Consider the following 27699-nt stretch of genomic DNA (forward strand, 5'->3'; position numbering starts at 1 on the left):
AAAATCAATAAACGTAATAAACCACATTAACAGAAGCAAAGACAAAAACCACTTGATCATCTCAATAGATGCAGAAAAAGCCTTTGATAAGATCCAACATCATTTCATGATAAAAGCTCTAAGAAAACTAGGAATAGAAGGAAAGTTCCTCAACATTATAAAAGCTATATATGACAAACCTACAGCAAGCATTATACTTAATGGAGAAAAATTAAAACCATTCCCTCTAAAATCAGGAACCAGACAAGGATGCCCACTATCTCCACTCCTATTCAACATAGTACTGGAATTCCTAGCCAGAGCAATTAGGCAAGAAGAAGGAATAAAAGGAATACAAATAGCTAAAGAAACTGTCAAAATATCCCTATTTGCACACGACATGATCCTATACCTTACAGACCCAAAAAACTCTACTCAGAAGCTTCTAGACATCATCAATAGCTATAGCAAGGTAGCAGGATATAAAATCAACATAGAAAAATCATTAGCATTTCTATACACTAACAATGAGCAAACGGAAAAAGAATGTATGAAAACAATTCCATTTACAATAGCCTCAAAAAAAATCAAATACCTAGGTGTAAACCTAACAAAAGATGTGAAAGACCTCTACAAGGAAAACTATACACTTCTGAAGAAAGAGATTGAGGAAGACTATAGAAAGTGGAGAGATCTCCCATGCTCATGGATTGGTAGAATCAACATAGTAAAAATGTCGATACTCCCCAAAGTAATCTACATGTTTAATGCAATTCCCATCAAAATTCCAATGACATTCATCAAAGAGATTGAAAAATCTACTGTTAAATTTATATGGAAACACAAGAGGCCACGAATAGCCAAGGCAATACTCAGTCAAAAGAACAATGCAGGAGGTATCACAATACCTGACTTCAAACTATATTACAAAGCAATAATAATAAAAACAGCATGGTACTGGCACAAAAACAGACATGAAGACCAGTGGAACAGAATAGAGGATCCAGATATGAAGCCACACAACTATAAGCAACTTATCTTTGACAAAGGAGCTAAAAATATACGATGGAGAAAAGACAGCCTCTTCAACAAAAACTGCTGGGAAAACTGGTTAGCAGTCTGCAAAAAACTGAAACTAGATCCATGTATATCACCCTATACCAAGATTAACTCAAAATGGATCAAGGATCTTAATATCAGACCCCAAACTCTTAAGTTGATACAAGAAAGAGTAGGAAATACTCTGGAGTTAGTAGGTATAGGTAAGAACTTTCTCAATGAAACCCCAGCAGCACAGCAACTAAGAGATAGCATAGATAAATGGGACCTCATAAAACTAAAAAGCTTCTGTTCATCAAAAGAAATGGTCTCTAAACTGAAGAGAACACCCACAGAGTGGGAGAAAATATTTGCCAACTATACATCAGACAAAGGACTGATAACCAGAATATACAGGGAACTTAAAAAACTAAATTCTCCCAAAACTAATGAACCAATAAAGAAATGGGCAGGTGAACTAAACAGAACTTTCTCAAAAGAAGAAATTCAAATGGCCAGAAAACACATGAAAAAATGCTCACCATCTCTAGCAATAAAGGAAATGCAAATTAAAACCACACTAAGATTCCACCTCACCCCTGTTAGAATAGCCATCATCAGCAACACCACCAACAACAGGTGTTGGCGAGGATGCGGGGAAAATGGAACCCTCTTACACTGTTGGTGGGAATGTAGACTAGTACAACCACTCTGGAAAAAAATTTGGAGGCTACTTAAAAAGCTGGACATCGATCTACCATTTGATCCAGCAATACCACTCTTGGGGATATACCCAAAAGACTGTTACTCCAGAGGCACCTGCACATCCATGTTTATTGCGGCACTATTCACAATAGCCAAGTTATGGAAACAGCCAAGATGCCCCAGCGCTGACGAATGGATTAAGAAAATGTGGTATCTATACACAATGGAATTTTATGCAGCCATGAAGAAGAACGAAATGTTATCATTCGCTGGTAAATGGATGGAATTGGAGAACATCATTCTGAGTGAGGTTAGCCTGGCTCAAAAGACCAAAAATCGTATGTTCTCCCTCATATGTGGACATTAGATCAAGGGCAAACACAACAAGGGGATTGGACTATGAGCACATGATAAAAGCGAGAGCACACAAGGGAGGGGTGAGGATAGGTAAGACACCTAAAAAACTAGCTAGCATTTGTTGCCCTTAATGCAGAGAAACTAAAGCAGATACCTTAAAGCAACTGAGGCCAATAGGAAAAGGAGACCAGGAACTAGAGAAAAGGTTAGATTAAAAAGAATTAACCTAGAAGGTAACACCCACGCACAGGAAATCAATGTGAGTCAATGCCCTGTATAGCTATCCTTATCTCAACCAGCAAAACCCCTTGTTCCTTCCTATTATTGCTTATACTCTCTCTACAACAAAATTAGAGATAAGGGCAAAATAGTTTCTGCTGGGTATTGAGGGGGGGGAGCGGGAGGGGGTGGAGTGGGTGGTAAGGGAGGGGGTGGGGGCAGGGGGGAGAAATAAACCACGCCTTGTATGCACATATGAATTATAAAAGAAAAATGGAAAAAAAAAAAAAAAAAAACTCTGATGTATGGAATATGTTTCTTGATGACATGCCCCTTGTCTAAAGAAAGGAATATGACTTTGCCTGAGCAGAGCAATTAAAAGGGATGCTTCCCTGATTGTGAGAGGCCTGAGATGTCCCTAAGATGTCATTTGCTCCAATTAAATAGGAGCAAAGATTAGGAAAGCCTAAAGTATTGGGCCATATGAGATACATATTTGTAAAGAGATTTAGTTTAAAGTGTTGGTTTATGTTATTGTGGAGGCTGTTCTACATACATCTATATACAAGTGTTTATAAGCTGGAGACCAGAAAACTGGTGGCACAGTTGGAAGGCCTGAGAACCATATAGCTGATGGAATAGATTCCAGCCTGAGTCTGAAGACCTAAGAACCAGGAGATGTGCAAAAGATCAATATCCCAATTCAAGTAGTCAGGCAGAGTGCAAATTCAACCTTCCTTTGCCCTTTTGTTCTTCTGTCCAGGCATTCAACAGAATGGATGGCACTCACCCACATCTAGGAGACCCATGTGCTCTATTAGGTCCACCAGTTCAAATACTAATCTTTTTGGAAACACCCTCATAGACACAATTAGAAATAATGTTTAACTAGCTCTGAGCAGCCCATAGTTTACTCAAGTTGACACAAAATTAACTATCATCTTCCTTAGCCTTACCTCCAGGTGAAGGAGATAATCTTAGGGAGGAACCAATTGAACTTATAGTTTCTATAGGTCCAAAGTCTGGCCATTGCATGGCTAGATTTCTGCTCAGGATATCACCAGACTAGAAATCAAGCTGTCTGGGGCTGTGGTTTACATGGTCCTTGGTGTCCTTTTCTGAGCTCACTGGTTGTTGGCAGAATTCACTTCCTTACTACACATCAAAGGTCTAGAGAAAATTAGTATAATGTAATTGGATGAAATGGGCTGTTTCATTTTTGACTCTGCCACAGTCTGTGTATCTTTGGAGAAGCTACTTAATGCTTCTGAACCTCAGTTTCCAGATCTGTAAAATAAGTTTAATAATAGTTTTTATCACTAAGGTTCTGGGGAATAATGTATGAAAGCATTTAGTATAATCCCTGGAGCATAGCAAATGCAGTCCTATTTTGTAATGCTTGAAATGACCTGGTTTGTCAGGAGACTGCCAATTCTGACTTTCTTACTGGCACTAAAATTGGGGCTTTAAAGACTAATCAACTGGGAGTCTATGTTGTACTTACACATCTTAGCCAATACTGGTTTCCACAGAGTCAAAGGTTAATTAAACATTGATAAAGATTTGTACCTGTTTGAGGCTGCTTGAGGATACTGTGTTCAAAAGACTGAGCCTCTTTTCCTGTCAAGTTGCTAAAGGACAAAGAGCTAAATGGTAGTATTTAGCATCTCTTTCTGACTTGTAGTTTAATTTTTCTTTATTAGGGATGTGTTAGAAGCAAAAGTATTAATTTCAATGACGTGTCACTTGAAAAGAGATTCATTGCCTTTAATAAAAGGAACACTTGTCAAACAGGAATACCATGTGCATTTATCGAAGATAATACCCAAACTTTGGGTTTGAGGCACGACTGCTGCAAGGTTGACTAGGACCAGGCCTCAACATGTTGCCACGAAAGAGAAATCAGAGGCTGGCATTTTACAAGGAGGTGACATGTACCCACGGTTCCTAAGTATATTTCTTTATGTCACAGTCCTCATCTTATAGATTTAGATAACTGCCATTTAAAACAACCCTGGACTATTTATTCACTCTTCAATCCAGTGATAAGACTGCTCATACAATACTTACCTGGCAGGGGAGATACCATGACCACAAAGGTGCTTATCCATTGCACTCCGGATGTGCTGACCCCTACGATTTCCCCAAATGTGGGAAACTCGACTGCATAATTTGTGGTAGTGGGGGACTGCATTCGCGCTCTCCCCTGAATAAAAAAAAAATTTTTTTTTAATTCTTTCATTCTTGCTCGTACAAGAATGAAAAAGGAGTAACTCATGCCTGTAATCCTAGCTATTCGGGAGACAGAGATCAGGAGGATTGTGGTTCGAAGCCAGTCCAGACAAAGAGTTTGAGAGCCCCTATCTCAAAAAACAAACAACACAAAAAAGGGCTGGTGGAGTGGCTCAAGTGGTAGACTGCCTGCCTAGCAAGCATGAAGCTCTGAGTTCAAACCCCAGTTATCCTCCCCCCAAGAAAAAAAAGAATGAGAAAGGTATAAGTGGTTGGGATAGCTATAGTCTTGACTCCAACCTGCAGGGAACTAAGAACTGGCTGTGTTTTTATATTACTGGCTTCTATTTTGCTGAGAAACTTCTCTTATACACAAAGGCCTAGGTGAACATGTGCCACTCTAGACAGTTAAAGAGCAAATGGCTTGTGTATGTGTGCATGTGTGTGCATGTATGTGATTACATTTGCCAAATATTTGAAATATTTGGCCTCATAGACTATAGGAAATTGTAAGCTCTTTGGTACTAGTTTTAGCAGAATTCTCCATAAGAAGAGAGTGGGACAATGATTACTAGAAAAAAACTACCTGAAGTAGGTTTGTTCCTTATGGAAACTGTTAGACGAAGGGACCCTATTCCACAGAAGGAACTTTGAGGAAATGACTAACAAACTTTCAATTTGTAGTTTTGAAAGGTTTTTCTTCTCTTTTTTTCTGCCCTACCATGGATTGAACCCAGGGTATTCTGCTTCTGTTTCATTTTTTAGGGTTTCTCCAACACAATCTTATTTCAGTTCATCATACTATGTTTTTTCTAAGTCTAGAATTAGGGCCCACCAGACTCAATAATATTCATGGAAAAAGTAAACTTTGATTAGATGAAATGAGTCAGTTCTCCTTGGGGAAACCAAACAAAATACTCTTTCCCAGGTATCAGTGGGAACCTATGATTTTAAGAAACCACATCAAGTTCCCAAGTTAACTTTCATTGCTGATTTCTGAACAGCCAAATATTAATCTTCCCACAGAAATTTATCAAATACACTCTTTGAATTAAGAGATTATTAGACTTCTTAATATTCTATTGTGCATGCTTTAGTTTCGTCTTGCATGTTGTCATGTGGAGCTCTAAAAGCAGGCATAATAAGACCGAGTAGTCTGGGACCAACAACTACAGTTTCAAGAAACAGAATGGTTTCAGAAATCTGCATATCACAAAAGATTGCTTAACCCTTAGATTACTACCTAATCTCGGGGAAGGGGGAGTTCCAACTAGTCAAGGGTTAGGCGAGGGTCCCAGAATGGAATTTAGGAGGAAGCCAGTATTTCAAGGCTCAACCTACTTTCCTTCCTCTACACTATCACCACCCCACCCAAACTACCATTCTCTCTTTTGCACAGTGTCATATTCTCCCATCTTGTTACTGTGAGACACACTCCAGGGAATTCAGCTTGGTCAGAAAAGTTGCAGCCCAACTGCCTTCTTCAGTTTAAAGGGTGATAGGTCTGTAATTTCCTGGTATCTATTTAAACAACCAATTGACTGACATGTGCCAAACTTTTTAAAAGATACTACTAATAAAGAGAGAATTAGATATGATCTAGCCAACAGCAAGTAGATTACAAAACCTCAGCAAACTAAAATAGGTCATTATCATTGGTGTGATTTATATAGTAGTAAGAGGTTTATTTGGAGATATAGGACACACAGAAGGAGAAACTTAACTTAGTTTGCTGGTGAGGAACAGGGATAAGGATGACCTAACAAGCTTTCTGAGCTGAGTCTCCACTATAAGAAAGGAGTTAGGGGCTGGGCAGAGTGGCCGAAGCAGTAAGAGCACTTGCCTAGCAAGTGTGAGGCCTGAGTTCAAACACCATGGGCCCCCCCTCCCAAAAAAGGGCTAAGTTAAAGTTGGATTGAAAGTAACGAGATTCTCAGGAGTCTGCTGCAGTCACTCCCTTAATAGCAGTACCAAGCTGGTTTGTATGCACTGAGATGATTAGGGGCCCAGTGGCCACTGGAATGCAATGAGAGAATGAGTAGGAGAAAAGGATAGAAGTGAATAGCAAGTATTACAATCAGCAGAATTTGGCCACTCTGTGAAAAAAAGTTTGCAAAAAAAAAAAAGAAAAAAAGGAAATGCCAAGAATGAGACTGGTAAAGAAGAATGATGGAGAGGATGAATTCAACTATATTTGGTACATTGTAAGAACTTTTGTAAATGCTACAATGTACCCCAGCAGATCAATAAAAAAAGAAATCTGTACTGGTGTGGCTCAAGTAGGTAGAGTGTTTGACTAGCAGTCCGGAGGCCCTGAGTTCAGTACTGAAAAAAAAAAGTTTGGAGTTTGAGTATGTGCAGCTGGACATGTAGATGAACACGACTACCTGCAGGTGGATGTATCTGGAACTCAGGAATGAGGTCAGAGGGAAATAGCTGGAGGCTCAAAGATTAAACAAACAAAAGTTAAAACTGGTCCCTTGTGGCCCTTCATGTTTGAAACTTTTTTTTTTAAAGCAAGATAAAATGGAGGGGGAGTGCAAGCAGAAATTTTAGTGAGTGTGTGAATTAAATGAGTAACAAGCACCAAACTTACAGTTATTTTTATACGCACCCAAACAAAACAGAGCACACAGAAGAATACTGGGTATGATTAGGGCGTAACTCAGGGCTTTAAGTGAGGCCCTGAGTTCCACATCCAGAACCACCAAACAACAACATAGCAACCAACCGTGGCGCTCTGCACCAAAGCTGAGGTCTGGTTTAAGCCCAGTCTTGGGCTGGAGGCATGACTCAAGCTGTAGAGCACATGCCTAGCAAGCTGGAGGCCCTGAGTTCAAACCCCAGGGCCGCCAAAAAAAAAAAAAAATCACCCAAGTCTAGTCTTGTTCAAGGAGACAGCATCTGTGGTGGCCACGCCCCCGCTGTGTCTGGCCACGCCCACAGACACGCCACGCCCATGTACGTCACGCCCACACGGCCTCTTGGCCACCCCCACTAGGGGCCTCCATCTTGAGGGACGCTGGTCTGAGGTGTGAAATCCACATTGGCTTCGGAAAATTGCCGTAAGTACCAAGTCCAGCTCTGTGTCCCACCAGAAACGGGAAATCCACTTGGGGTTATCAGACCTGGGCTCTCAAATCTGGGCCCTTGGACACCGTTTGCCCGTGACGTCGAATGGGCCTTCGCTCCGGGGTCCCCGCCATGCTTCCCCGGGAGGAAGGGGCCCCGGTCCCACGCAGGTACGGGTGGAACAGGCAGCCCTCCAAGGCCAGAGCCCAGCCCGAGGGCCCCATGCCACCTGCCACTCTATCAGCTTTCTCGGGGTTTGAGGCAGGGGGCCAGAGTCCACGTCCACCCTGTCCTTCCCGGGAGGCCACCAGGTTTCTGTTCCTTCCGGGTTCAGTTTTGGACATACTAATTTTGAGGCGCCTATGAGAAATCCCAAGTGGAGATGTCAGTAGGCTGTTGAGTGTATGGGTGTGAAAATCAGAGAGGAGATCTGGAAGGGAAACAATTTATTGATCCCTTCCTAGCTATTAGAATTTTCATGTGAACTTGGCTATCTGGACTAGTGCATAGACTCAAAGGACCTGTAGGTGTATTGAAAATGGTGGTGGTGATGATTCTGGTTAAAGAGCTGCCTTTTATTCAGTAGCCACTTGATCTTCCTCCTAGTCAAAGAGCCTTTGTCTACCTCTGCCTCTGCTGCCTCTGGATGCCCCAGTGTTTGGAACTAGTCACACCAAGTTTTATAAATGTATAAATCATGAAGCCACAATAATAGCTTCATCATCCACTGATTCAGATTTTTTCTCATTTCCATTGTGATTTTCTTTTGACCCATGGGTTTTATTTTTACATTTTTATTAGTGTATAATAAAGGAGGGTTTCATTGAGATATTTACATATATTCTTAAAGTGTCTTAATTAGATTCAGTTCCTCCATCTTTCTCCCTTGTCCCACCCTCCCCCCTTCTTAGAACAATTTCAACAGTTTTCATTGTTCTATTTTCATATGCCTATACAAAGTACATACTACATCAACCATACTCCAACCTCCTTCACCCTATCTTTCATCTTCCCCCTCCCACTTGATACCTCCAGACAGACCTGCTTTACCTTCTTGTTCTTCATTTTTTAAGTGTATATTGATTGTCCAAGGGGGTTTCACCATGGTAGTTCATATTCATGTATTGTACTGTAATCAGACTAACTCCATCTATTACTTTTTCTTTATCACTTGCTCCCCTTTATTAATGACTTTCAGTGCATTTTGTTGTACCATCTTCAAGCACAGATGCAATGTGTTTTGATATTATTCACTTTTTTTCTCTCCTGCCTCCCCACCCCCTCAGACAGATCCACTATTACAATCATGTTTTCTGCTTACTCTCTATGTATATGAGTGTGTGTGTATGTATAAGATCCTATATGTATTTATGTATACGTTTATCTTTTAGGTCTAGCTTCCACGTGTGATGGATAACATTCAACCTTTGTCCTTCTGAGCCTGGCTTTGCTTAACATGATGATCTCTACTTCCATCCATTTAAATGCAAATGACATAATTTCATTCTTCCTTTTTGGCTGAGTAACACTCTATTGTGTATGTATGTATATATATATATATTTTTTCTTAATCCTTTCATTAGTTTTAGGGCATGTGGGCTATTGTGAACAGTGCTGCAGTAAACAAGGGTGTGCAAGTGTCTCTGTTGTATTCTGAATTATATTTCTTAGGTTATGTGCCCAGGAGTGGTATGACTGGATCATCCTGTGGTAGGTCTGCTTTTAGTTTTTTGAGAAACCTCCATACTGCTTTCTTTAGCGGTTGTACTAATTTACATTCCCAAGAACGTTGTATCTCTCCCTCCACCCCCGCCATCATCCTCGCCTGCATTTGTTGTTGTGTTGTTGATGGTAGCCACTCTGACTGGAGTGAGGTGGGACCTCAGTGTGGTTTTCATTTGCGTTTCCTTTGTGGCTCAGGAGGTGGAGCACTTCTTCACGTGTTTATGGCCATTTGCACTGCTTCTCTTGAGAAGTGTCTGTTCAGTTCATTTGCCCATTCATTCATTGGGTTGTTGATTCTTTACTGGCTAGTGTGTTGAGCTCCCTATGTATTCTGGATATTATTTTCTTGTCAGATGCATGGCTGGCAAAGATTTTCTCTCATTCTGTAGGCTGTCTCTTCAGTCTGGTGACTGTTTCCCTTGCTGTGCAGAAGCTTTGTAGTTTGATGAAGTCCCATTTATCTGTCCTTTCGCTTAATTGCTCAGCTGTTGAGTTCTAGTTAAGAAATTATCGCCTGTGCTTACAAGTTCCAGCATTTTCCCTATTCTTTCCTGTATTAGTTTCACATCTTATGTTAAGGTCTTTGATCTACTTTGAATTGATACTAGTACAGGGTGAAAGACTGGGACCTGGTTTCTGTCTACTGGTGGATATCCAGTTTTCCCAGCACCGTTTGTTGAAGAAGCTGCCTTTTGTACATGTGTTTTAGACTCCTTTTTAGCAAAAAATCAAATGGCTGTAGCTTCATGGATTTGTGTCTCCATCTTCTGTTGTGTTCCATTGGTTTTCATGACTGTTTTTGGGCCGTCTATCCTGTTTTTATTAATATGGTTCTGTAGTACAGGTTGAAGTCAGGTATTGGAATACCTCCAGTATTGCTTTTTACTCAGGATTGCTGCGACCATCTAAGGACTTTTGTGCTTCCATATGAACTTCAGGATTGATTTTTCTGTCTCTGTAAAGAATGTCATTGGAATTTTGATGGGGATTGCACTGAACATTTAGATTGCTTTCAGTAATATAGCCATTTTCACGATATTGATTGTGCTGGTTCATGAGCATGGGATGTCCTTTCATTTTCTAATGTCTTCTTTGATTTCTTTCTTAAGTGATTTATAGTTTTCATTGTATAGGTCTTCTTAAATTTGTTGCTAGCTATTTTAGGTTTTTGATGCTATTGTGAATGGTGTTTTCTTTTTTAGTCTGTTCATTGTTGATGTATAAAAATGATACTGATTTTTGTATATTGATTTTATATCTGGCTGCTTTGCTGAATGTGTTTATGAGATCTAAGAATATTTTGGTGGAGTTTTTAGGGTCTTTCAGGAACAAGATCATATTACCTACAAATAGGGATAATTTGACTTTTTCCTTCCCTATTTGAATCCCTTTTGTTTCTTTCTCCTGCCTTATTGCTCTGGCTAAGAATTCCAATACTATCTTGAGTAAAATTGGGATGAGTGGACATCCTTGTCTCCTTCCCATTTAGTACGATGTTGGCTATAGTTTTGTCATACATAGTCTTTGTAATGCTGAGTTGTGTTCCTTCTATTCCTAGTTTCTTCAGAGCTTTTATCATGAAAGTATGTTGAATTTTGTCAAAGACTTTTTCTGCATCTATTGAGATGATGTATTTTTTGCCCTTGATTCTGTTTCTGTGTTGTATTAAGTTTATTGATTTGTATATTTTATACCATCCTTACATCTGTAGGATGAGAACTACTTGATCATGGTGTATTATTTTTTTAATGTGCTGTTGGATTCAGTTTGCAAGTCTTTTATTGAGAATTTTTGCATCTATTTCCATCAGGAATATTTGGCTATAATGTTCTTCTTTTGATGTGTCTTTACCTGGTTTTGGTATTAGGTTAATACTGGCTTTGTAGAATGAATTTGGTGGTATTCCTTCCCTTTGTATTTTTTGCAATAGTTGATGAGTCACTGGAGTTATTTCATTAAAGGTCTGGTAGAATTCAGCATGAATTCACCCATGTCTGGGCTTTTCTTTGTTGGGAGTTCTTTACAACTGTCTCAATCTCATTACTCAGAGATCTGTTTAAGTTGTTTATGTTCTGTTGACTCAATTTTGCTTGACCCATGGACTTTTGTAAATGAGTTTAATCCCCAAATGTAGGATTTTTCTATTTTATCTATTATTATTACTTTCTGGCCACATTGTATTATTGTCAGAAAATACTTTTTTGGGGGCGGTCAGTTTTGGGGTTTGAACTTGGGACCTCATGCTTGCTAGGCAGGCACTCCACCAGTTGAGCCTTGCACTGGCCCTTTTTGCTTTAGTTTTTTGCCCAGGCTGGCCTCGGATCTTGATATTCCTATGTACACCTCCCCTGTAGCTCAAATTGTAGGCACATGCCACCACTGGGCTTACTGATTGAGATGGTGCTAGCTCCATCTCCACTCCTGGCTGGCCTCTAACCTCCATCCTTACTATCTCCACCATTCAAGTAGCTAAGATTACAGGAGTTAACTATTGGCGCCAGGTCTTAGAAAATACATTCTTGAGACATCAGTTCCTTTTTTTTTTTTTGGCTGTGCTGGAGTTGAACCTGAGAACTCACACTTGCTCAGCAAGCACTCTACTACTTGAGCTAAGCCCACAGCCCTTTTGCCTGGGGTTGGCTTCTAACTGTGTAACTGTGATCTTCCTGATCTCTGTGTCCTGGAGTAGCTGGGATTATAGGTGTGAGTCTTTGGCATCCAGCTTTTCTGCCTTTATTAAGAGAAGTATGCTAAGTCTCTCACCATGATTGTTTGGATTTGTTTATTTCTCTTTTAGAGATTGTATGATTGAGTACCTGCAAATTGGAAAAAAAATTAAATCATTTTTCATCATTATGAAATGTTCTTCAGGAAATAAAAAATGAAAGAAAGAAAGATATAGCCTTCTTTGTCTCCAGTAATGTTTTTTTTTTTTGCCTCAAGATTTATTTTGTCTGCGGTCATTTAATATAATAGATTGTACATTTGACTCAATTCTTCACCCGTCTTTTAGTTACACCATTTGCATCCACAACTTTTGCCATGGATCTTTACTGCTGTGATTTTTTACTTTGGGCCCAAACTCCTGGGATTCCATATGCCAGGTCCAACCATTTGCCCCTATATGCCAAATAAAGAGGCATGGCGAAGGGCAGAGAAAGGAGATTTATTTATTTATTTATTTATTTACTTTTTCGGTTCTAGGGTTTGAACTTAGGGCCTTCACCTTGAGCCACTCCACCAGCCCTTTCTTGTGATGGTTTTTTTGAGATAGGGTCTTGAGAATTATTTGCCTGGGCTGGCTTTGAACTGTGATTCTTCTGATCTCTGCCTCCGGAGTAGCTAGGATTACAGGCGTGAGCCACAGTGCCTGGCAAGAAAGATTTATTACATACTCAGGACATGCTGTGGGAAAAGGTAGAGCAAGCACTCAGCACATCTACAGCCATCTTTGTGAAACAGACATAGGCTATAATTTTTTTTCCGGGGGGAGGGGTGGGGTGGGTGCTATAGGCTTAAGTAGGCAAAAGAACTGGGAGCAGAGGACAAAGGTATACGTAGTTAAACAGTTCCAGTCATAGGTGTGGTCTAGTTGGTCATAATTTCAGTCCTTGTTCTGGGAGAGGTTCTGGACTTGTTATATGGAGGGTGATCCATGCAGAGGAGAGTCTACTGTTGGGGGTAGTTTCCGTTCCTTGTCATGAAGATGTTGTCAGTTCTGTCTTTCCTGGAATCCAAGGTGATTGCAAAATACTGCAGAGAGAATGACTTGGAGCAAAGTAAGATACAAAATGAGGGACAGATGTCATGTTTTTCTTCTTACTTTTAGTTAAGTTGTGGACCTAAGTAAGAAGTTACTGCTTTTTAGCAAAAGCAGTTTAAACACCTCTTACAAAACCACATAATTGTATAGTTTTTTTTTTCTAGCTATGCTGTATAGTTAAGACTTAGCAGCAAAGAAAGTAATTGGATTCACCCAATATTGGGAATTTGCAGAATGGTTATATTAAAAAGATGAGAGGAAGAGGTCTATGGTATTGTATAGATACATGTGCATTTTCAAAGACCAGTTCTTTTAATTTTTTGAGACAGTCTTGCTGTATACTCCAGGCTGGCCTCAAACTCAATTTCCTCCTGCCTCACCCTCCTGAGTACTGGGATTATAGGTACCCACCCACCACACCTGGCTCCAAGGGCAGTTCTGATCTAAGCTCACTGTCTGGAAGTCAGAAGATCCTTTCTGTTTCCTCAGGACCTCATTATGCTAGTGATTTGTTTTTTTGCGGGGGGAGGGGGCAGGTACTGGGATTTGAACTCAGGGCCTATACCTTGAGCTACTCCATCAGCCCTTTTTTAGGATGTTTTTTCATGATAGGTCTCGAGAACTGTTTCCCTGGGCTGGCTTCAAACCTTGATCCTCCGATCTCTGCTTCCTGAGTAACTGGGTTATAGGCGTGAGCTACCAGCACCTGGCCTCTAGTGATTCCTATATGCACCTTTTTTATGCTTTTCAGCAAAAGTAGTTTGAGCATCTCTTACAATGTGAACAGACATTCCTGGAAACAGAGGCTTAAAGTAAGTTTGAACTTTGGGATTTACTCTCTTAGACAACTTCCATCCAGGCCACTTGGTTAAAGACACTTGGAGCAGTGTCAGTCATATTAGCTGAGGCCAGCCTAGATCAACAGAACGACTCAGATGCATGGGTAGTAAGTTCTTTGTATTTTATGTGACTGAAGTTGGTTTTATCCTGAAAATAATAAAAAGAAAATGATACATATACAAGATCTCACTCTCTCTTTTCCTCTCTCTTCCCCTCCCATTCCTCCTCACTCCCTCCCCTCCTTTTTTTTTTGTGATATAGGGATTGAACCCTAGCACATGCTAGGCAAGTGCTCTACCACCAGTAGCAGGGAGCATGTGCTGAAGGGACAGAACTAAGTACAGGCAAGTTTTATGAAGATGAGGAACATGGACAGTTTGGGGCTTTTGATGTTTCCATGAAGAGGAAGCTAATGAATTTAAGTGTGGGCAGTACTAGAAAATGGCTCCATCTATATTACTTTCATGAGTGTGTTGTTGGCAGCTGCCTTGCTTTGGCCAGCTGAGAGCTGCAGGAGACCCACAGGGTAGTTACTGTGGAATAGTGGACAGATATCCACATTAGCTGACTGGAATTCAGAATTGGGCTTTGTTGTCAACTCTAACTTTAGGGTTTTTTGAGCATCAGTTTTGCCATTTTCACCGTAAGGAAGATTGTACCTTCTTGATGCAGTTACGTGAATTGAGTGAGACCCTGTTTGAAACACTGCATGGTCTTTGTTCCATAGCATGAGTCCAGAACGTAAGTAGTTAGTTTTTTTTTTTTTTTCTGTTTTGCTATTGCTGTTTTCTTTTCCCTTCTTTCTCCTTTTCTTCACCCTTTCTCTCTTTTCATTTCTTCCTTGTCCTTCTATCCCTTCTCTGTCCCCTCTTATTTTCCCTTTTCTGCTGGTAGGACTGGCAAAGACTATACACTTTTCTGGTTTCCTTTCTCTTGTTTTTTCTTTTCTCCTACTTCATCTATTCTTTCTTCATCTTTTACTAAACTATTTCAATCCTTTTCTTCTATTTTGTTCTTATTTTTTCCTCTCATGCTTCTTCCTAGCTAGGGGAGGAATACATAATCGGGAGCAAAGCTCTTAGCTGTTCCTTGCATCCCATCTCTGTTTTCCATGGCCCCCACTCTCTGAGGCACCAGCTTTTACCTTGCCTCCCAGTCCTCTAGGTTGCTCCTACCTTCCACAGCTCTGCTAAGTCTTGTAGTGACCATGATCCCTCCTTCCCTTTCTCCCTTTCTTTCTTCTTTCCTTCCTTCCTTCCTGATTGCAGGTTTTTTTAATTTTAAGAAAATATAAATGGAGATAAATATAAATTTCATTATATTGCTTTTTAAAATTTGTGGTAAAATTCAAATAATATGAAATTAACATTTATTAGCATTTAGTATAATCACAAGGTCGTGCTAAGCAAGTGCTCTACAACTTAAGCCATGCCTCCAATCCTTTTTGATTTATTTTTCAGATAGGGTCTCCTGCTTTTCCTAGGGCTGGCCTCTGACTTCAATCCTCCTACCTCTGACTCCTGAGTAGCTGGGATTACAGCTGTGACCTGCTATGCCTGGCTCAGTTCTTCTTTAAATGTTTGGTAAATGTTGCCAGTGAAGCCATGTGGGCTTGGACTTTACTTTTGGGGAAATTTAAAATTTCTAATAAGCCCATTACTTATTATAGGTCTGTTCATATTTTCCAATTGTGATTCAGTTTCATCAGTTTGTGTGTTTTAGGATTTTTTTATTTGCATCTAATTCATCTAATTGCTTGTCACTTAGTTCATCCTATTACAATCCTTTTGTTTTTGTAGGGTTGCTAGTGATGTTTCTTCTTTCATTTCTTTTAGTCATTTGGTGTTCTCCCTTCTTTTCTTGGTAAGTCTAGCTATAAGTCTACAAATTTTTTGCCTTTTGGGTTCATTGGTTTTTTGTAGTGTTTTTCTATTCTCATTTCTTTTCTAATTCTTACTATTTCCTTTATTTTGCTTACATTAGGCTTGTAATTAATAAGTCACTTACTCATTGATGCTTCCTACTTTAGCCAATTCTTCTGATTGGACTTCTCTGCTGTCACAGAAACAAGATTTATAAACAGAGAAATGCATGTACTGTTTACTTTCCTTGACTTGAATCTCTATAACTTCTGATTTCACCCTTTATTTTCCCTGTCCTAGAATGTTTTATTTTTTTTGTGTTCTGCAACTTAGTTACTCTATTTCTTATTCTACTTACTATATTATACTTCACCCATGCTTCCAACATCTCAGGCTATTTCAAAAGCATATTACAAGTTTTAATGCACATTTTATATGTTTTCTAATCTGAGGCCTTTTGTATCTGCTAGTTGAGTAGGAAGAAATATGGTCCCATTTTAGAAGTGAGAGAACTAAACCTATGATGGTGCAATGACTGCAAAAAGCAGTAAATTAGTAGAAAGGGTTGGATGGAGCTTTTATTCTTCTATCTCAAATCCAGTGTGTTATCCATTTATCTTTGATAGAATTTTCCATAGTTGTTGAGCTCAGGTACATTAACAGAAACCATGCTGGGTTCTGATTGTTTTAATTTTTCTTCCAGCAAAAGGGTGAATCATGATTAAGAAAATCAATGGAATCGAGCCCAGGAGTATGAAGAAAAGAACATCAAAGAAAAACCACATTCCATGGATCGCACACGTCTGCAATTACAAATGCTATATTACCTTCCTTACTGGATGCTACAGTTGCCACTGGAAATTCAAACAGTGGGAAAAAACAGAGCTTGGATCCTGCTGCTGCTCTCGGGTACAGAGAGATGGGAAGGAGCCAGGACCATACTTTCTTAGTTGCGGGGAGCTCCACCTTTATTCAGCCTCCTGGGGCTGGCCCCTGGTTATTGGAAACATAACTCATTAGATTCTCCAGGACTCAGGCTCCAGTCTTTCATGAACATACTATGACAATTCTAGAGTCAAAGTTATATTTTGTTATCTTCATTTTTTTCATTCTTTCTTCCTTTTTCTTTTTTTTTTGTGGTGTTGGGGAATCAAATACAGGATCTTGTGCATGCTAGGCGGTCCCTCTGCCACTGAGCTATACCTTCAGCCCTTCACTTTTATTCTTTTCCTTTTCCATACTATGCCATTTTATTCCTTTTTATGTCATTCATTATTCATTCATTCACATTACATTTATTCATTCAGCGAACCTTAGTGAAAAATGAAGTTTGTGTGCAATTAGATGTTTTTGACTAGGGATTATAGAAATGTCTGAATCTTCAATTCCCTCTGTGAGTTCCCAATGGCAAGTATGCTCAACCATAAACAGCAAGTAAGAAACAAGGTGCTCCTTTATTATTAGTCAAGCTAGTGCTTGATTTTCCTTAATGAAGAGTTCTAGTAAGGCTAAGTGGCAGCACTTGGTCTAGCCTTATGGCAGGCCTCTTTATTTCTCCAAGTCATGTATTGGGACCCTCTGGTGAAGTATATGTATAATAGATGAAATGATGAGTACACTTAAGTGAGAAGAAGGCCAAACCATGCACCTTCACTTGATTGTAAACATAGTCCTTCTAGGACCCAAGAATCTGACCAATTGGATCTTTAATTTTTTATGTCTGGTGTGGGTAGTACAAGGAAAGCTGTAGGAAATGGGAGACTTCCACAAAGAGACAGGAATGTTCTGTCCCTGTTTCATTAATGCCCAGAAACTTGACTTCTACACTAGTAATAGAGGTAACAGAAGTGCTTTAGGCATGGTTTCTGCTCTCAAGGAACTCACATTCTACTAGGAAGAAAGTCATAGACACACACAACCTCAGTAAAGCATGAAATTTTGTAATTGTGAGTTATATGCACATAAACACATCAAGGGAGGGGCCAAAAATAACTTTATTAGAAGGCAAAAGATGATTAAGAATTGAATAAGTAAAGAATTGGAGGTGGTAAAAAGAATTCTATTGAAAGAGGAATCAAAGGGCATAGTGAGTATAAAGACTTGTAAGTTTATTTTAGATGGAGCAGAAATGACAGAAGAAGTGATGGGAAATGAAGCTGGAGAGGACAATGGGTCAGATGCCTTGTGGTTTTAAATTTTTGACCTCACTATATAGAGAATAAAGAATCCTAAAGGAGTCTGGGGTTATAGCTCAGTGGTAGAGCATGAGCTTAACATGCATGAGGCATTGGGTTTGATCCCTAGCACCAGAGTGGGGAAAAAAAGTACTTAAAGATTTTAACTTGGTGATGTGGTCTAAACTGTGTCTTGGAGTGATTATTTGACTTTATGGAGGATATATTGGAAGGGGCCAGAAGAATGCAGGAGTGCCTCTTTGCCTTCAAAGAGAAAACAATAGTAGTATTCTAAATAAGAGATATTGGTAGCCTGGATTGGAGTAGTGATGGTAAATATGGAGAAAAGTGGATGGAGCCAACAGATATTTGTTACTTAGGGATGAGGTAGAGAGTCACTTGAAGGCTGTAAGGAAGGACATTGAGGGAAAAATAAAGGGGCTATATGGAAAAGGTGACATTCAAGGCAGAGTGATACAATGGATAAAACCTTAGGCCAGAGCCTGGGAGTATGTATGGGTCCTAATTCTGACTCTGTCCTTGGGCTAGTTATTTGAGGCCCTCTTTACAGCTAGGACATTGAACTAAAGGTCCCCAGATAATTTTCGAGTCCCCCCTTTGCTCAGGGAAAGGATTACAGCATATACCATAAGTGCTTATAAAGTATGGTGGCCTAAGGAAAGATTTCCCAGATTTCACTTTATGGCTTCACTACTGACAGTTTCTAAATCAGAGATTCACCACTGTGGGAGCTTGAGCAAATTACTTAACATTTCTGTGCTCCACTGTCTTCATTAGAATAACAAATAATAACAATAGCACCCACTACTAGGGTGGTTGTGAGAATAGAAGAGGCATTATGTGAAAATACTTTGAATTGGCATGGCACAAAATTATGTTTTTTGTTTGTTTTGTGTGTATGTGTGTGTGGGGGGGGTTATTGGGGATTGAAAGCAGGGCCTCACACATGGTAGGCAAGCTTTCTGCCATTTAAGCTATGCCCACATTCTCTCTCTTTTTTTTTTTAATGAAACGGAGTCTCACTACATTTTTTTCCTTGACTGATAAACTTTTGATCCTCCTCTTTCCTCCTTCCAAGTAGTTGACATTGCAGGCATGCACCACCACACCTGGCAATAAATGTTATTGTAGCCTTTCTTGGAGTCGCTGATTTGTGGAAGTGCCATATAGAAATTGCAATGCAGGGGATTCTGGGTGAAGAGAATAAGATGAGCAAAAGTCTAGAGAAGCCCAGTGGTGTGTTCAGGGGAAATTGGATTTCAGCATTGAATTTAGGGACATAGAAGGGAATAAATAAGTAGGGCTAGAAAGGAATATTTTGATTAAATTATGAAGCGTCTGTGCCAAGCTAACATATTTGAAGTTTATCCTATAAACAGTGGGGAGCCTTTGAAATTTTCAAGCCAAGAGTTGGAGACAATGAAAATCCAAAAATGGAAATAGATTTATTTAACAAAAAACTTACTAAATACTGAGACAGCTAAGGCCTTTGACCCTCCTGCATCTTAAATTCCAATGAGATGAGTTACATAATAAACAATAAATGAAGAGAAATGCTTTCAGGTAGTAATAAGAGCTTTGACAATAATAAAATAGGAAAAATGTGTTAGAAACTGGGATGGGAGAACTGGGCATGGTGGTACTTGTTTGTAATACCAGCCCTCAGGAGACTGAAGAAGTAGGATTACAAGTTCAGGGTAAGCCTGGGCCTTATTTATTTATGTCTGTAGATAGGTAGGTAGGTAGGTAGGTAGATAGGTGGATGGATGGGTAGATGGATAGATAGATGATAGATAGATAGATAGATAGACATAGAGGGATGAGAAAGTGGTTAGAGAAGATTTCTTTGAAAACATGACCTTTGGTCTATCTCCTAGTAAAGAGATAGAACCAGCATTGTGTACATCAGAGGGCAAAAGTATTCCAGGCAGAGGAACTTAGTAAGTACAAGCTTCCTGAGGTATGACAAATTTATGTTGTAGATGAGAAAGGTGGCCAGTGTGGCTGACATCTGGAAATGGAGTCAGAGTGCAGAATGGGATGAGGTGGGGGATGGACAAGGACTGATCCTATAGGGCCTTGTGGATCATGGAGGGCAGTTTAGATGATAGTCTCATACTATGGGAAGCTCTGGAAGGGTTTTGAGCAGGGGACTGATGTTATTTGATACATGTTTTTAAAAGTTTTCTTAAGTTTTGTATAGAGAATGTGGCTTATAAGGGCTCATAAGCCCTTAGTCAATTCCTGTGCTCTTCACCCTCTTACACTCAGGGTGATAACTTGCTGCCTTGATACTGGTAAAGTCCCTTGTCAGCTTTTCAGAATGCCCTTTCTGTTTTCTATTTTTTTTTTTATTCTTACTCCTCATTTCAACCTCAGAACTTAAGACAGAGATTAGTCTGTTTTTAACATATTAAAAACTGTCCAAAGAGGTGGGATTTATTATTCATGTGATTGAAAGCCTTTAAGATTATAACTTAGATAACAACCCAAACCTAATCCTCTTGGGAAGGGTTTGGCAACCTGTGGCATAACTGGTTTATGATATGATTTTCAGCTGGTGGGGTGGCTCTAGTGGTAGAGTACCTGCCTTGCAAGTGTAAGGCCCTGAGTTCAAACCCAAGTACCACCAGAAAAAGAAGAAAAAGAAAAAGAAAATCTTCTATATGATATGATTTTCAGTGTCGGGGATTGCCTTCAAGACTCAGTTTGATTGTATTTTCAATAAAGATGTTCTCCATTCTAGCTTTGAGTTCACACAGATCTGGGTTCCACTCCTACCCCTGCCACTTCTTGGCAAGGTGATCTTGAACCTATTAATTCACCTCTCTTAGCCACTTCTGAGAAATGAGGTTAGCAATACATAATTGATATATGGCTGTTAAGAGAAATAAATCAAGTGGAGGTAGCTTGTGACATCCCGGGCATTGTACTGGCATAAAATAGCTACACAAAAGAAGTTTAGTGCTCACTTGGCAGCACATATACTAAAATTGGAACAATACAAGATTAGTATGGCCCTTGCACAAGGATGACATGTAAATTTGTGAAGTGTTCCATATTTTTTAAAAACATTTCTTCTCCAACTCTTATTCCTCCTTGCTTTCCCAAGTGGGTAGATAAATGACTGAATGAAATGATGAATGAATAAATTACTCAAGGAATGGATCACCAAGCAGATTTGGTAGATGGAGAGGTGGATGAATTCATCAGATGATTGTTGAGAGCCAACTCCATTCAAGAATCTATGGTAGGTATTGGCAATACTGAGATGTGTTAGGAAAGTTTCTTTTCCTTGAAGAAGAAACAGTACACATCAGATACAAACATATAAACACATCATTACAGTTCAGTGTAAAGATGGTCATAAATAGTCATACACAAGTATTCCTAGAGATGGAAGTAAGAGAGTGGTTGGGGAGGGTAATGAATGGCACTGCAGCTATATTTACCTTTGGTAAATGTATACAGAAATTTTAGAGGTAACATGGATATATAGAATTAAGTTAGACTTCTTTCTCTTTCCAGGTAGAACAGTTTTTTTATGTATGCCTGGTGAGTTCATTTATCCTGTCTTCACTTTTGCTGTTCTTGTGGATAGAAACCTCCAACGAATACTTTGACTTAGACTGGTGAGTTTCATACTCTGTACCTTTATTTGTATAAGGGCTTGCTCTTTGGTCTGATAACCACCTGTATTCTACCTCAGGTTAAAAAGACCTGGTGGCATCATAGGGAGGGTAGACAAACTTGGATTTTCTACAGCTTGTGGGTGAGAGGCCTGACTGGGGCAGGGGTTTCTGTTCCTACTGTGGTCAGTTTTACACTGAAGACAAATCTGGCTTAGTGGGACCCTTTCTGTTTCCAGTGTCCCCAGTCCTTCTCAGTCAGTGATTCCCTGTCATCTTTATTCATCAGTCTGTTTGTTTGGGTTACTGATGCCTGCACTGCTGGTCTCCCTGTCTCTGTCCCTGAACCCTGCTTTTTCTGCTTCTCCTATAGTCTCTGCCTCCTTCTGTTCTTAAGGGCCTCCTGAAAACTCTGAACACAGGGATGGTGGTCCCTTCCCATCACCCTTTCATGGCTAAACTTCAACTCCTAGACTGCTCTCAGATCTTCCAGGCTTTCTGACCTGATACTTTCTAATGTTGCTGTAAGCCTTATCTACTATTTGGTGTTTGGGGGAAGAGTATAATTGGGTGTGAGGCTTCCTTTTCTTAATGGAAGACAGGTTGTTTTTCTCTGGCAGTAAAATCTACTTTTTTATTTCAAGTGTAAAAAGTATAGAAAATTTGCAGGGCACCAGTGGCTCACACCTGTAATCCTAGGTACTCAGGTGGTGGAGATCAGGAGTATTGTGGTTCAAAGCCAGTCCAGGCAAATAGTTCTGTGAGACCCTATCTTGAAGAACCCTTCACAAAAAAAATAGGGCTGGTGGAGTGGCTCAAGGTGAAAGTCCTGAGCTCAAGCCCCAGTAACTGCAAAAAAAAAAAAAAAAAAAAAAGAGCAGAAAATTAGAAAATACCTACTCAGTCACATTCTCTTTGACAATCACTTGGTAGATATTTTCCAACCTTTTTTAATGCTTATTATGTTGTTATGTTTATGCTGGTTATATAGTTTTGCTTTCCTTTTTACTTAAAATAATCATGTAATTTAATGAATCATTAAAACTTCCATTGAACATCATTTAAAATGGTTTCAGAAAATATTTACTTAGATTTTTAAAAATTTTATTTTTAATTAATTAATTAAATTTTAGGGTTTTTGAGACAAGTCTGCTGTGTAGCCCAGGGTGGCCTGGAACTCACTATGTATTCCAGACTGGTCTTAAACTTGCAGTCTTCCTGCCTCCATCTCCCAAGCACTGAGACGACAGGTGTGCACAAGCATGCCCAACTACTTAGCTATATTTTATTGTTGTTTTTTATTAGTGTTTCCATGTTCTTGTCTTAACAAAATACAGTTCAGAGAACTCTTTATACTGTTAGCTAATGTTCTTAGGTAGATTCCTGCAAGAATAAACACTGTTAAAATTCATTATGCCTTTGCCAAAGTACTTTCTCTAAAGGTTATAGCAATTTCCACTTAAAACAGAGGCATATGTCAGTTTCTATTACCCCTTTTTGGAATATATTAATTGTACAAAGGGGTTTCATTGTGGTATTTCCATACATGCATATATTGGATTTTGATCAAATTCACCCCCTCTATTACTCTTTCTTATTCCCCCTCTCTCCCTTTTAAAAATAATTTTTATTGGCAGAACTGGGGTTTGAATTCAGGGCCTTGCACTGTACCACTTGAGCCCTGCCCCTAGCCCTTTCTGCTTTTGTAATTTCTCAAGTAGGGTCTTGTGTTTATGCCAAGGCTGGCCAGAACTGCAGTCCTTCTACTTACACTTCCTGTGTAGTCGGGATGACAGACATGTGCTATCACTCCCAGCTTTTACTGGTTGATGTGAGGGTCTTACAAACTTTTTTGCCTGGGGCTGGCCTTGAATTTTCATCCTCCAGATCTCTATTTCCTGAGTAGCTGCAATTAAAGTTGTGAGCAACTGTGTTCAGCTTTTAAAAACAATTTTAATGGGTTTCATTATTATATTTCCATACATGCATATGAAATACTTTGATCATATTCACCCCTCCTTTCATCCTCTCACTGGTTCATGCACCCAAATAGTCCCCATTTTACATTCAAGTCATTTATTTTTCTTTAAGTTTAGATTGCCCAAATGAGAGAGAATATGCAACATTAGTCTTTTTCAGTCTGTCTTATTTTGCTTATGATTTCCAGTTCCATCCATTTTCCTGCAAACAAAATACTTTCATTCATCTTTATGACTGAATAATATTCTGTTGTGTATATACAGCATTTTCTTTATCCATTTATCAGTTGATGAATACCTAGTCTGATTCCATAGTTTGGCTGTTGTGAATGTTACTGCTATAAACATGGGAGTGCACTGGATGCTGGTGGCTCACGCCTGTAATCCTAGCTACTCAGGAGGCAGAGATCAAGAAGATTGCAGTTCAAAGCCAGCCTGGGCAAATAGTTCCACAGGGCCCTATCTCAAAAAAATCCTTCACAAAAAAAGAGCTGTTGGAGTGACTCAAGCTGTAGACCCTGAGTTCAAGCCCCAGTACCCTCCCCCACCACACACAAAAACATGAGAGTTGCAGGTATCTCTGTTGTTCCCAGATTCACATTCCTTTCAACATATGCCCGGGAGTGGTATCAGAGGATCATATGGTAGTGCTTTTTTTAGTTTTTGAGGAGCCTCCATACTGATTTCTGTGACTGCACTAGTTTATATTCTCACCAACAGTGTGTAAGGATTCATTTATGGCTAAGGGTGTCGAACATTTCTTCATATGTGTATTGACCATTTGTACTTGTTCTTTTGAGAATCATCTGTTCAATTCATTTGCCCATTTATTAATTGGATTGTTTGTTCTTTTGATGTTTAAGTTTTGGATCTCTTTATATATTCTAGTTATTAATCCTTTATCCAATGAATGACTGGCAAAGATTTCTCCCATTGTGTGGGATGTCTTTTGATAGTGGTAATTGTTTCTTTTGCTATGAAGAAGTGTTTAAAATTGATGCAATACCATTTGTCAATTCTTTTTCTTATTTCCTGAGCAATTGGAGTTCTATTAAGGAAGGCGTATTATCTTTCTTATAGGTTAAGGGTTTCCTCTACAATTTCCTTTAGTACTTTCAAAGTTTTAGGACTTTAATTTAGATCTTTGATACATTTTGAATTAATTTTTGTACAGTGTGAAAAATGGGGATCTATTTTCAGTCTTTTACAGGTGGATATCCAGTTTTCCCAAGACCATTTGTTGAAAAGGCTGTCTTTTCTCCAACATAAGTTTTTGGTGCCTTTTTCAAAAATCAGATATCTATAGCTGTGTGGGTTTATTCTGGATATTCTATTCTATTCTATTAGTCTACATATCTGTTCTTCTTCCAGTACCATGCTGTTTTTGTCATTATAACTTTGCACTATAATTTGAAATCAGGTATTGTGGTATGTCCAGCATTGTTCTTTTTGCTCAGTATTACTTTGGCCATTCAGGGTCTTTTGTTGTTCCATATGAATTTTAGAATTTGTCTAATTCTGTTGAATTTTTATGCATTGAATCTATAGATTATTTTCAGTTGTATAGCCATTTTCATGGTATTAATCCAGTCAATCCATGAACAAGGGAGGTCTTTCCTTCTTCTAGTGTCTTCAGCTTCTTTCTTCATATTTTATAGTTTTTACTGTAGAGGTCATTCAACTCCTTTGTTAGGTTTATTCCTAGGTATTTAATATTTCTTTGAAGCTGTTGTGAATGGGATTGTTTTCCTGATTTCTTTCTTAGCTGGTTCATTGTTGGTATATAGAAAAGCTGCTGATTTTTATATGTTGATTTTTATGTCCTGAAAGTATTTATCAGATCTAAGAGTTCTTTTTCAGTGTCTTAGGGTCTTTTAGTATAGGATCATAGCATCTGTACATGGATAATTTGACTTCTTCCTTTCCTATTTCTGGCTCTCAGTTCTTTCTCTTATTGTTCTAAGGATTCAAGTACTATATTGAATAAGAGTGAAAAGATATGTTTGTCTCATTCTCGACTTTAGAGGAAATGGTTTAGTTTTCTCCCATTTAGTAAAATGTTGGCCATAGGTTTATATATAGCCTTTTTTTATGTTGAGGTATATTCCTTTTATTCCTAGTTTTTTCAGGGCTTTTATCATGAATTTTGTTAAATGCTTTTTGTGCCTCTATTGTGATGGTCATGTGATTTTTGTCTTTTTTTCCTGTTTTTGTGTTGTATTATATTTATTGATTTGAATATGTTGAACCATTGTTGCATACCCGGAATAAAATCAACTTGGTCATGTGGATATCTTTTTAGTGAGTTTCTAATTCTGTTTATAAGTATTTTATTGAGAATTTTTGCTTCTATTCGTTCATCAAGAAAATTGGTCTGAATAAAAAAAGAAAATTTAAAAAAAATTTAAAAAGAAAATTGGTCTGTATTTTTTCTTTTTGGTGTGTCCTTATCTGGTTTTGGTATCAGGGCAATACTGGCTTCATAGATTAAATTTGGTAGTATTCCTTTCTAATTTATGGAACAATCTGAAGAGCATTGCTGTTAGTTCTTCTTTAAAGGTCTGCTAGAATTCAGCAGTGACTCTGTCTGGTCCTGGGCTTTTCTGTGTTGGGAGATTCTTTATTGGTACTTCAATTTAATTGCTTGTATAGGTCTGGTTAGGTGGTTTAAATCTTCCTGGTCCAATTTTGGTAGAGCACATGCATCTAGAAACTTATTCATTTCTTTTAGATTTTCCACCTTACTAGAATATAAGTGCTTGAAGTATTCCCTAGTGATCCTCTGAATTTCAGTGATATTTGTTGTGATATTCCCTTTTTCATATATAATTTTATTAATTTGAGTCTTCTCTCTTTTCCTTTTGGTTACTTTGGCTAAGATCTTATTTATGTTTTCAAAACCCCAACTTTTTATTTAAATAATTCTTTGTATTGTTCTTTTAGTCTCCCATTTCATTAATTTCTAGGCTGATCTTTATTATTTCCATCTGTTGCTTTTGGGTTTGGCTTGTTCTTGTTTTTCTAAGAGCTCAGGTGATTTTTAGATATTTATTTGGAGTCTCTCTAATTTTTTAATGAAGGCACTTGCAGCTATAAACTTTACTTTTAGCATTGCTTTTGCTGTGTCCCAAAGATTCTGTTTGATTCTAGGAATATTTTGTCAATGACCCACTGATCATTCAAGAGTTGCTTTAGTTTTTATCATGGAAGATTTTTATTTCTCCCTCAATTATGATGGATAGTTTTGCTGGGTATAATAATCTAGTTGGCAGTTATTTTCTTTCAGGACTTGTAATGTATCTTTCCATGTCCTTGTGTTTAAAGTTTCTGTTGAGAAATCTGTTGTTATTCTGATGGGTTTGCCTTTATAGGTAACTTGGTGTTTCTCTCAGCTTTTAATATTCTTTCCTTGTTTTGTATGCCTAATATTTAATACAGTGTGTTTATAATATGTCTTGTCTGTTTGACATCTTTAAAATCTACTATACATGGTTGATCATCTCTTTCTCAAGATTTGGGAAGTTTTCTGCTCTTGTTTTATTGAATATGTTTTCTGTGATTTGGCTTGCACCTCTCCTCCATTTTCTATGCCCATGATTTACAGGTTTGGTCTCTTAATAGTGTCCCAGAAGTTTTGCATGTTCCATTTGTACTTTTTTTTTTGGTGGGACTGGATTTTGAACTCAAGGCTTCTTAAAGTCATTTTTATGAATTCTTTGACTAAGATATCATTCCCTTCTCTATCATTAGTGTCCATTTGTGTGCACTTGTTTGGTTTTGGAAGTATCATGTTGCCTTATTTTTTCATATTTCTTGTGTTTTTGCATTGGGATTTGCATATCTGAAGTCAAGTTGTGGTTGGAAGTTTTAATCACCTGTAGTCTTTGTGTTGAAATATTTTCATTCTTTAGGCGGGACAGCGTAGTGGCTAGCTTGAGGTACTGTTTCTCACCACTGAACTGGTTGTATAAAGCATTCTGTTACATATTCAGATTGATGTAAACAAGCTCCTGGAGTCTTGCAGAAGCGTTGAGTCTGCTTTTGGGCTGCTTTAACTATAAAAACTTCCCTTCTTTGTGTACAGGGAGCCACTGCTGGCTGCAT

At 38.7% G+C, this 27699-nt stretch overlaps 1 non-coding gene and 1 pseudogene across 1 annotated transcript; both read left to right on the top strand.

Annotated features, from left to right (window-relative positions):
* Positions 1–4360: 4360 nt before the first annotated feature.
* On the top strand, positions 4361–4507 carry LOC141415770 (U1 spliceosomal RNA; annotated as a pseudogene).
* Positions 4508–20951: 16444 nt separating this feature from the next.
* Positions 20952–21053, top strand: LOC141416130 (U6 spliceosomal RNA). Its single transcript, XR_012441002.1, has one exon. It is a non-coding gene; the product is annotated as a U6 spliceosomal RNA (small nuclear RNA).
* The last annotated feature ends 6646 nt before the right edge of the window (positions 21054–27699 follow it).

Source organism: Castor canadensis, chromosome 1 (assembly GCF_047511655.1).
Source record: "Castor canadensis chromosome 1, mCasCan1.hap1v2, whole genome shotgun sequence".
Lineage (NCBI taxonomy): Eukaryota > Metazoa > Chordata > Mammalia > Rodentia > Castoridae > Castor > Castor canadensis.